Raw genomic sequence first — 11,732 nt, 5'->3', positions numbered from 1 at the left:
CTATAGTAAATATTGAAGCATGAATGGTGTTGTTTTTCCTCCACCGTTGCTTCTTCTTTTTTCCATTTTTTATAATTTAATTCTTTGTTTTGTTCGGGTTAATTAATTTTCACTAATTATTTTACATCAAAAGAAACTAAATTACGGGACATGAGTAGCGACAACCATTATAAACAGAATAGAAAAGACAAACTGTTTATCATGAGCGACGCGACGGTGAGCTGCCATCTGTCAAAAATAATTTTACTCCATTGTATTTTTATTTTGCAATAGGGTTAGGGTATAGCAAAAGTGCAAGACCATTGTAAAATTTCAATCCATATATTTTGTTGTTGTAGTGTTGTAAGATTTTACACTTTTGCACTTTTGCAATGATACTAGACCAGTTGCATCAGATCGTGAATACCCCTATTGTTTTTAACAATAAAACTCAGTCTAAAACATCATTAATTTTTTTTTGTTTTTAATACGTAAATTGTTTTGATTTAAAATATCTCGATGTCGTTTTTTTGTGCAAAATCTATATAGAGAAATTAAAAAACACACATAGTTTTGCAACAATTTATTTTTTTTTATTAACATTTGGCGCAATAATAATGTGGGTGAATGTAACTCACTCGCCAAATTGTCAAAACATGACAATTTGGCGACCAACGTCAGCTATCGAATTCTTAATTGTTTTAAAATACCGACGAAAAACGCACAAAAACCGAAAAACCACGCACAACACTAATTTTTTAACAATTATCGACCATTTTCCGCGAAGAAACACCAAGAAAATTTGTTATTTTCCCATTTATAATTATCTTAAATGACATTTTATAAATTAATACAAAAACAAATTTCCTGTTTACTGCGATTAAAATATAAAAATCAAAGGCCGATTTGACAGATTGGTGCCCATTTTTGACAAACAAATTTTGACAACGTTCGGAATATATTACCTTATTATGTGTACTGTGAATGTAACTATGTCTGTTAAATGTCAGAAAGCGAGCAAAAGTTCAGTCTGGTTGAACTTTTGCTCGCTTTCTTACGTTTCCTTACGTTTGTCAAAAAAAGCGTACGTAAGAAAAGCGTCATTGTGTGAGGATACACAGATTTCCTATAGTTGAACTTTTCGCAGTTGTCAAAATCGACGGCAAAGCGTGATTGTGTTTCAGCTTTAAACAGTCAGCAACAATTTAGTCTGCTTCTACACGAAGATGCAAGGCGCAGAAATTAGCTTCGAATTTTCTTTTGATTTTCCCTTCGGTGCGTCGGCGTCGCGCGCTTCTGCACGTTGTATTTTTTATACGACGCAAATTTGACAGCAATTTTTTTTTATTTTAATCTGTTATCGTTTTCATATGTATTTTTTTTTTCAAAATAAGCACAAAAAAATATTTAAAAAAACAACTCCAGATGGCTCTATGTGCAACGAAAACATTTCAATAAATTGAAAAAAGTTACTATACACGACACCCAAATAATATACTGTTGCGGACGCCTGTTGAACTGCCTCCAAGACCTACTTGTGACGATATCCATCGATGAAAACTCCAGCTGGAAGCATAACTTAAAACCTGAATAAGACAAAATAATAATTATTAGTACAATAAACAATAAAATGAAGCCTAAAATAATAAACAAATCAAGATTTAATTACGTACCATGTTGAATTTCCAAATTGATGTGACATAAATTATAGTGTATGGACTGACACCGACCAACCATTTTTCAGACTTCCCTTCAAGCAAACAGGTCCGACCTCGGTCCGAATCCGCTCCCCCTCAGCTGGAGCTGAGTCCGACTTCGTGGCAGAAACTGGTCCGAAGGCGGCTCAAATTAGTATGGAAATTAGAATCACCGCGGAGCCGATTTTATATGTATTGGTTTTTTCACCACGATTTCTCCTTCGACTTTGTGTTCATATACAAAAAGTTGCAAGTGTGTGAGTGCAACCCCGTCTTTCGCGGTCGGAGGTCGGAGTGTCTTTTCTGAACTCCGTTTTCTTGCTTGAAAAGTTCGTACTTTATGTGGTTACATGAGGGTCGAGGTGAATGGGCCGATTCGTGCCTACCCTTCAAGCAAACAAGTCCGACCTCGGTCCGAATCCGCTCCGCCTCGGGCGGAGCTGACTCCGAATTCGGCTCAGAAACGGGTCCAAAGGTGTCTCAAATTAGTTCTTTTAATTGTTCAATACGTACTTTTTGTCTATGTTCATGTCACCGGTTAGTCTTGCTGTTTTACGTACAAACCAAACTTAAACCTCCAATAAGCCAATATAATCACACCCTTAACCTTACAAGCCATCTATTGATTGATGGTTGCAACAAGGTAATTTCCTTTTTTCTGAACGTGCCCTATAATTAAGTTCGAATTCGAAGATAGAAAGGGGGATATAGAAATGTTCACCAATACTTACAAGAGTGTATATAAAATTTATATTGAGAGATGTGAATCGGGTGACGAATTTTTTGAGGTTCTCCGCCAAATGTCAAAATTGTCTCTACCTTTTTCTTCTATGAGATTGAAATTTTTACATCTCATACATAGTACACGTGAATCGATATCATTTCAAAGTTAATCAAGAAGCTGATCGGATGAGCTTTTGCTCTTGAAAGTGAAAGTCTAATTAAATAAAAGTTTTTTTTTAAATAAAACAAAAAGAATTAAAATTAGTGTAAAGTTCTTATAGGTATATTTAAAGTTAAAATAAAGTTTTGAGTGTTTGCTTAATAATTTTTTTGTTTTGCCTGTTTTCTTAGAACAATTTATATTTTTGTTTGGAAATTCGCTTCCTTTGATTTTTGGTGTGGTGAAAAAATTTAAATTTCACAAAAGTGTGAACGTGGTGAGTTTGTTAGAACTTTTAGTTTTTTTATTGAAAGGTATTACCAAAAAATATAATTTTTTAGGTTGATTTTCGGCGGTCCCAGATTATAATTCCAGGACTGGGCCGCCGCACCATAAATAGAATAAAATTATTTTTCAACTTTTTTTTGTGAAAACAACAAAAAAATCGAATTTTTGAGCTCGGAGTCATTTAACCCCGGAGCCGGTACTATTCCGAATTTTTCAATCTGGAGGGAGTTTAACTGAGGAGTTCAATCTGACACTGCAGTTTAGTGGCCGTCCATCGGAGTTCCCCCCGGCTTACTTGAGAGCCGGTCGGTTCAAGAGCACCCACTAATTAACCTAAAACAAACAGAAAAGAAAAAAATTACTTAAGTACCAGAAATAAAGTCGCAGTAAGTTGCTTTAAACAACAAAAAAAATATAAACCTAAAGAAATAAAGAAAGAGCAGTTCACCAAAGCCACCACGTTTCTAACAATATTCGGACGGCTAAAAATATCTGTGTGTTTGTGTTTGTCTATATTTATTAAAACTTTTACTGTTATTGGCGTCCAAGTTGAAAATAATTACTTTTTTTTAAATATATATTTTTTCTTATTTTATAATTTCATAAATACCTATAAATAATTTTTGTAAGTGATAGAAAATCATTCCTCAGGGGTCGGCGCGTTGTCGGAAATTTTTTTTGTTATTTTTCCTAGGGGTAAAAACCAACCTCCAAAGAGCTCTCTAGGGGTAGGGAATCCTGGGACGTTTTCTTTGTTGTTAGGTTGGTGTTAGTACCGCAAAGGGTATCCTAGTTTTTTTGTTGTTGTTCTTTGACTCGAAGGAATCATTTTTTTGTCGTATTTTGCCTTTGTTTTTAGTGTTCATTTTTTTTGCTTTAATCTTTTTGTTAATTTATTTTTTTTGTTAATTTAAATTTTGTTACAAATTATTTCTTATCAACTTAAATTTATTTTCATAAAGAATAAAACTTGAAAGACGCCCATGTTTTGGGAAAAAAAAAGAAACTTTTTGGTTGTTTTGTTTCTGTTTCACTTGGGTGAAACCATGATTCTTTAAAGAAATTTTCAGGGGTGCAGATGGTAGCTGAGTTTCAACGATGGTAAGGACCTGATTTCCCGTGGAACGACAACGTATTTGGGAGAATCCAAAATGGCCGAGGATTCTCATGGTTGGGTGGGTAAAAGGCCACACTGCAACAACACCGGCCCTTGAGGTGGTGAACGTCCGTCCGCGTCAAATTTTGAGTTTAGTTGTTAGTTATCGGCCTGATTTATGTTTTTGGCTGCTGGTGAAGTTTAATTCCGGGAACAAGATCCCCCCACATCCGACGAGCTGACGCTGCGCACAGCAAGCAGGCCAAGTTCTCGGGAGTAGACACTCTTTCCCTTTTCCTGGTGTTCCTCTTTCCTTTTCCAGATGTTCCTGTCACGGTATGGTAGTTTTGCTGCCTTATCGGCTCTTCCTCTTCTACGCTCCTCTCCCCTCCACTGACCAGCAACAATACATCCGACGAAACGAACTCTGCAATCGACGAAATCAATAAAGCAAAGCAGCAAAAAAAAAGAACAAAAAAGAAACGTCAAAATGAGTCTCAAAATTTTCGACCTAGACGCACAGGGTGGAAAATCTTCCTTCCCTTTTTTCGAACTTTCTTTCTCCTTTGCTCTCAGATAAATGCATACCCGTGTTTGATTAAAATTAAAATTTGTATTTGTCATATTCATCAAAGTTGGAGCTGCCAGATTTAGCTTACTTCCCTGTTGTGTTTTCAACCAAAATACCGATGGGGTTTTCGTTTGGCAAATTTCTATTTTGATCTATAAATTTTATTAATACTACTCAGGTCCCGTTTGCAAATGAGGCAAAATATCTCGGGATGACTCTCTACGCGAAATTAAAACAGAAACCGCATGTTAAAAATAAATGTGATCAGTTAAATATGAAATTAAAAGAAATGTACTGGTTGCTCGGACAACATTCTAGACCTAGTATTGAAAACAAATTATTAGTTTACAAGCAAGCATGATACAACTACTAAAGTGCCTGGCTACACAGTGTTGTGCCCAATCACGTTCCAATTCACATTTTGTAGGAACAAATGTCAAAAAGAGGAAAATCCTCACCCCTCTTGCCTACAACCTGACTGGTTAGGCGATTGAAAAATCACCGTGTAGCCAGGCACAAAGATATGGCATTGCGCATGTTTGGTGTTGCTTTTCACAATTTTGTGCTCGTCGATGACGTCACTGAGTTGAGGCAAGTAGGTATTTTTGGCGCGATTTCACTCTAATTCCTGTTGGTATTGCATTTAGTATTTACTTTTAAGGTGCGTTTAATTGATAAAAACAACATAAAATTGCTTTAATCGACAAAAAAAAACAGTTTTTTAAACTTTTAAATCCATTTATGAAAAAATAAATGTATATTAACATTTTAATATAAAAAAGAAAACTGCAAACCAAAATACTGACATGTATTGCTTTGAATTCCTATGCTGAAGAAGAAATGTCAAGCTCTTTGAGAGTCTGTGACGTAGATGCGCAGAACGAAACAAAATTATAAACGCGAGTGCGCTATCTGTTTAGTTGTATCATGACAAGCAAGTACTTATGCCTGTCTGGATTGGGCTTTTAAGCAAGACGTCAGTTTCAAGAATGAAAAAAAAATTTTTTGACAGTTCAATTCTGAGGAAGATTTCAAGGCAGAATTTGATTTGATCGAATTTCGAATCTAAAAGAAAGTTGTGAAGTTTTGGAAAATCAAAACCCAAACACGATCGAATTGTTAAAAAATATTTTATTTATGTTGTTTAACACGTCACAGCACGGAAAACTATTAATTTTATTAATTTTATAAGAGAAATTTACTCGACCGCCTTTTTGCAATGAAAATCGCATTTATTTTGTTTTCCTCAGAATTGCTTCGATTTGTTTAGTTGGTTTTGTCTTGTTCTTCTTTAATTAACTGTCAAATTAGAAAGGAAAAAGACAAAGACAGATTGCTTAAAAGCCCAATATATGGTATTAAAACTCTGGGGTTCTACCCGCGATACAAATTTAAAGGATTACAAACTTTTGAAAATAAATTATTAAGATCCATTGAATAAGAAGTACAGGAAGGGGTGTATATCACACCTATAGAGTTGGCGAGTGAAGCCACAAAAAAATTTAAAAAAAAAACAAATTTATATAAACTGTCAAAAATTTTATATAATCTGTCAAATTTTGAGCTCGTTTTCCAGAGGCGAACTCACTCTTATTAGTGATGACAAGGCGATGCAATCATTGACCGCCAATGTTTTAGCTACTCTTGATGATTTTAAAACAATTTTCAGTCTGTTTTTAGTTTAGGAAAAAAAAAACAGTTTAAAATTCGTATATAATTATGATAAAAAATAGCATTTATATGGAAGTCTCTCACGAGACCAGTTACATTTCTGTTGGCGCCCCTTAGTGAACAATATATCTGCACTCCGACCCTTTACCAATACATGTGCATCTGTACAACTCACACTAATAAAAAGCGGCTTCACTTATTTGGATAAACACCCCTTCCAGTACTTCTTATTCAATGTTAAGATCATTTGAAAATGCGCCCTGGTACCTATATACGAAACGAAGATCTTCACAGGGATCTTGGAATCCCCACGGTTCGCGAAGAAATAAAAACTTTTGCCCAAAAGAATAGAAAACGGTTAGTTGAACATCACGCCGATGTTGACACGTACATAGCCAAATGTCATTCTATGACTTCCGCACCGGCGGCTTCGGTAATACGAATTCTTGTGAAAGTGACTCTCACTCCCACCGCAGTGCATCTGCGTCTTCGCCATAAACAAAAAATACCAAGACTGGAAACTTTCGTACGTCTTTCCCCCCGAAACCCTTTTGTGAACAGTGCTGTCTGTGAATATATGTGAAAGCCACCACGTTGATAAATGACGTTAACACGCACACATTTATAGATTCACGACATTCACCACACATTTGACACGATTACAACGATAGGTTCACGACATTCACCACACCTCGCAGCTTGTTGGCAAACGTCAGTTGACCGCCGAGTTTCCAGTCTTGGTATTTTTTGTTTATGGTCTTCGCTAACAGACATGAATAACTAAAATAGAAAAATTAACTAAGTAACTACACAAACCTCACCAATGAGAATGGCAGAGTTCAACACACCAAAACTGAACCTAAATTCAGATTTTTTCACATTGAACGCACTTAATATATATGTATACTATGACAATGCGTTCAGGTGACGTTTTTCATTTACAAGGTAGACTTTGATTTGAAAATTTTCAATGCGAATTACTACAAAAATGCTATTTTATAATACAAAAAACGTTTGTTTACATCTTCACCAGCCCAGAACTGACATTCAGTGGAAGTTCCCCATAAAGAAATAATTACCCCGACAGACAATTTTGGTTCTATAAAGCTTTACAGATGCAATTGTTGCTTCTGTAAAGCATTATAGAAGCAAAATTGTTAGTAGGGACGGCCACTTTTTGCAAAAATTGAAAAAGTGAAAATTTTCAAACTCATTTTTTGACAGTTTTTCCCACCACAATATCAAAAATAATGATGCAAAAAGCTTGTTTTTTGGTTTAAAAACAATTTTTGTACTTTTTTTCCAAAAACAAATAGCGCTAGAAAGAAAGAAATTGTAAATTTTCCACTTTTTCACTTTTTAGGTCATTGTAATTAAAAGGCTTAAGAAAAATTTTGTTTTTTTTTCGCATGCTTCTTGAACATTGTTCAATTTTCGATGATGATAATTTGAAATATAATTTGCAAAGTATGATTCACAAAATTCTAAAATTTGGAACATGTATTCAGAAAAAGATGACAAGCATTTTGGTACATAATTCTTAATTTGGTGAATCTTAATTCAAGAGTTACATGCGATTTTGTTTTTTTCGCGTGCGAACATTTTTGAAACTCCGCAGATGATTACTTGAATAGAATGATTCACCAAATTCTGTAATTTGGAACATTTATTCAGAAAAGGATCACAAGCATTTTGGTACATAATTCTTAATTTGGTGAATCATATTTTTCAAATAATCATCTGCGGAAGTTCAAAAATGGTCCCAAACGCACGCGAAACAAACAAAATCGCATGTAACTTAAGATTCACCAAATTAAGAATTATGTACCAAAATGCTTGTGATCCTTTTCTGAATAAATGTTCCAAATTTCAGAATTTTGTGCGTTGAACTCAGCACACTTCAATTATAATGTTCACATTGATTGTCCATTCGGATATTGTTTTGGGTCAATCAAAGTCTTAGGGCCAGTTGTACAAATATCACTGTGCAAGTTTGTTGAAAAATTTTTTTGAGACAGGTGCGCGATTAACTGTTTCGCCCTATTTCGGACCCGAGAAATCGATTGGCGTCATTAGTTTTTCGATTTATCGGTACGGCTTCGAACAAAATTTTTTTTGAAAGATTTTCAATTATTTTGAGAATTTTCCGTTTTTTTTAGTCATTTTTCATCCAAAAACAATATTTATATTGTTAATAATTCTGCTCAAACGTTATTTGCTACCAGTAGAAAGACATTATAAACAATTTTGAACAATTTATTTGAAAATTTAGTGTTATTTTTTTAAAAAATTTAAAAAAATCGAAATTTTTTACATTGTTAATCGTTTTTTCGCTGTTTTTGTTCTCTTTTGCACAAATACATTGCATGTTTTCCATTAAAAATTAATTTAACTGTTAATTTTGTGTTGGTTAAACTTCGACAGTCTATCGATAGCATCGATAACCAAAAAATATCGAGTATATCGATACTTCACATAACTATCGATAGTTTCAATACTTCCAAATTACTTTACCACAAGATTACCGATATTATCGATAGTTTTTTCTCAAAACTATCGATACAATCGATAATGGAAACTATCGATATCTACCAAACACCATGTTAATTCGTTGTTTTTATCCAATGTCAAACGAAAACTCAACTTGTAGTTCAAATTGTGTTTAATTAATTTCAAAGCTATCGATAATATCGGTAGCCTTGTGGTAAAATAATTTGGAAGTATTGAAACTATCGATAGTTTTGTGAAGTATCGATATACTCGATATTTTTTTGTTATCGATGCTATCGATAGACTGTCGAAGTTTAACCAACGCTAAATTAACAGTTGAATTAATTTTTAATGGAAAACATGCCATGTATTTGTGCAAAAGAGAACAAAAACAGCGAAAAAAGGATTAACAATGTAAAATATTTCGATTTTTTTAATTTTTTTCAAAAAAATCACTAAATTTTCAAATAAATTGTTCAAAATTGTTTATAATGTCTTTCTACTGGTAGCAAATAACGTTTGAGCAGAATTATTAGCAATATAAATATTGTTTTTGGTTGAAAAATGACTAAAAACAGTGGGAAACTCTCAAAATAATTGAAAAAACTTTCATAAAAAATTTTGTTCGAAGTCGTACCGATAAATCGAAAAACAAATGATGCCAATGGATTTCTCGGGTCCGAAATAGGGCGAAACAGTTATTCGCGCGCCTGTCAAGAATTTCGACTTGCACAGTGTATTTAATCCGTGGTTCAGCAACTTTTATCTTCTGAATTCGCTGGTAGTTTTGAGTTTTAGCACAGGTTCTAGGTCAATAAAGGTTGAAATAGCTAAATCCATCCTTGAACCAAAGTTGATCCACTGCTAATCCGCCGAAATCGGCGAGTTAAATTCCTGATCCGAGGCTGAACCACGTTTGTACAACTGGTCCTTAGGGCCAGTTGTACAAACGTGGTTCATCCTCGGATCAACGTTTGAACTCAGTTCAACTCATTTGCAGTGTTGTACAATCGAGGTTCAGGTCTTAACCCACTGCTGAACCACGATCGGAAGTTACCCACCGATATTGGTGAGTTAGTAGTGGTTCAGCCATGGATCAGGTGATTTTTAAGGGAAAAAGTGTTGCTTTCTCCCTTTAATCCGAGTTTTTTGACAGTTCAGCTAAAAGCTGGTGGAAATTTATATGGTTTTCCCAAATGATTGGGGTGTTTTGTTTTTTATTTGTTTTGGATGTGTTTGTGATGCTAAATAATAAATAAAATAATAACACAGCTTTTATACTTTTATTTGTATTTTTTAATACTTTATTAATTTTCATAAATGAATACACAATTTTCTCCAAAAAAGAAAAAAAAAAACATAACATGAAACAAATAAAACAACCACCCAAGATAATCCTCCTCGTCCTGGTCAGATAACTTGATGATGGTCCGGCCACCATTAGAAGTGGCAAAAAACTATTTTCACTAAAATAATTCTTTATTTTTGTGTATTTTCTTCCAAATCACAATTATTAGATGGACGATATATTTTTACGAACTTTGTGCTTTATAAAATAACAACAACTGACAGTGACATTAGGTATATATATACTAAAATTTTCTTGTATATAAACCTGAACTGCGGTTCAACTGACTCTCACTTGATCCACAACTGTACAACCCACTCAAAGTTGAACCTGGTTCAAGAGTTAACTCGAGTTCAGCTGATCCGTGAGTTAACCCTCAATTTGTACAACTGGCCCTTAGAGGATATAATATATATAGGATATATATATATAGGATATAATATATATATTATATCCTCTAATATCAAAGTGCAATAAGACAATAGGGGTATTCACGATCTGGTGCAACAGGCCTATTAAAAATGTAAAATTTTATTTTTTTACAATAGGTCGTGAACGCCCCTTTTCTTATCTATAGTAAATATTGAAGCATGAATGAAATCCATGATGTTTTTTTTTTAACATGGTTGTTCCTCCACTGTTGCTTCTTCTTTTTTCCATTTTTTATAATTTAATTCTTTGTTTTGTTCGGGTTAGTTAATTTTCACAAATTATTTTACATCAAAAGAAACTAAATTACGGGAAATGAGTACCGACAAGCCGACAACCATAATAAACAAAATAAAAAAGACAAACTGTTTATCATGGGCGACGCGACGGTGAGCTGCCATCTGTCAAAAATAATTTCACTCTATTGTATTTTTATTTTGCAATAGTCTAGGGTATAGCAAACGGCAAGACTGTTGTAAAATTTTAATCCGTATATTTTGTTTTTGTAGTGTTGTAAGATTTTACACTTTTGCACTTTTGCAATGATACAAGGCCAGTTGCAGTTGAATTGTGCTGACTCTTTAAACGTGCCGATGACTAACCACTGAGGAAGTTGGGCTCGCGACTATCGGAATGACACGACAAGTTGAGTCTCATTCAAAACGTTAACAAGGGTAGTTCAAATATTAATCACTGCGTTATCCCAAGGTATAACTTATTTAGGTTATAACATTAATATTCCAACGCCGAGAGATCTCTGCAAAACAGTTACATAATTGATAGTATTGCTGATATAATTTTTAAAATTCTCGGATTAGCCGCGTTTTTTAAACAAAGAAAGTACTTTTGCACTCACCCCGAACGTTTCGCATCAAATTTCATTGAGCGTGGTCACCGGGAAACTGCCATAAAATGTTAAAGTTGGTTAGATCGGCTCCGCAAGTTGTATTTGTGCGTAGGCCGTTCTAACTCTGGTTGTTGTTGTTGTTGTTGGGGTTCTTCTTGAATTTGAATTTGTTGGGAGCAAACAATGCTCACTATATCACAGGGTGTTATCACTTCAACTTGGGATGACCGTGAGGTGTTGATGACGGTATCCCATGAACGCGAAAGTTTAAAACTATCGTCACGATTGAAGTTTTTGTGGCCTTTTATTTCAATCGCCTCGCGTACCAGCCGTGGAATGTAGTGCGACTCTTGAGCTAACACCTTCGCTTGGTCGAAGTGTATCCAGTGGTGTTCGCCTGGATTGTCCAATAAGTGCTCGCAAATTGCCGATT

The 11,732-nt window shown here is 34.4% G+C and overlaps 1 long non-coding RNA gene across 2 annotated transcripts; it reads right to left on the bottom strand.

The window, feature by feature from the left end:
- Positions 1-550: 550 nt before the first annotated feature.
- LOC129906426 (uncharacterized) lies at positions 551-2,447 on the bottom strand. 2 transcript variants are annotated; one of them, XR_008770785.1, is made up of 3 exons: positions 2,408-2,447; positions 1,653-2,345; positions 551-1,565 (listed from the first exon to the last, which is right to left on the bottom strand). It is a non-coding gene; the product is annotated as an uncharacterized LOC129906426 (long non-coding RNA). The 2 variants fall into 2 exon arrangements; XR_008770784.1 differs by lacking the exon at positions 2,408-2,447 and having other exon boundaries at positions 1,653-2,401.
- Positions 2,448-11,732: the final 9,285 nt, after the last annotated feature.

Source organism: Episyrphus balteatus, chromosome 1 (assembly GCF_945859705.1).
Source record: "Episyrphus balteatus chromosome 1, idEpiBalt1.1, whole genome shotgun sequence".
Classification (NCBI taxonomy): domain Eukaryota; kingdom Metazoa; phylum Arthropoda; class Insecta; order Diptera; family Syrphidae; genus Episyrphus; species Episyrphus balteatus.
The sequence above is the reverse complement of the archived record's forward strand: the minus strand, read 5'-3'. Positions and strand labels throughout refer to the sequence as shown.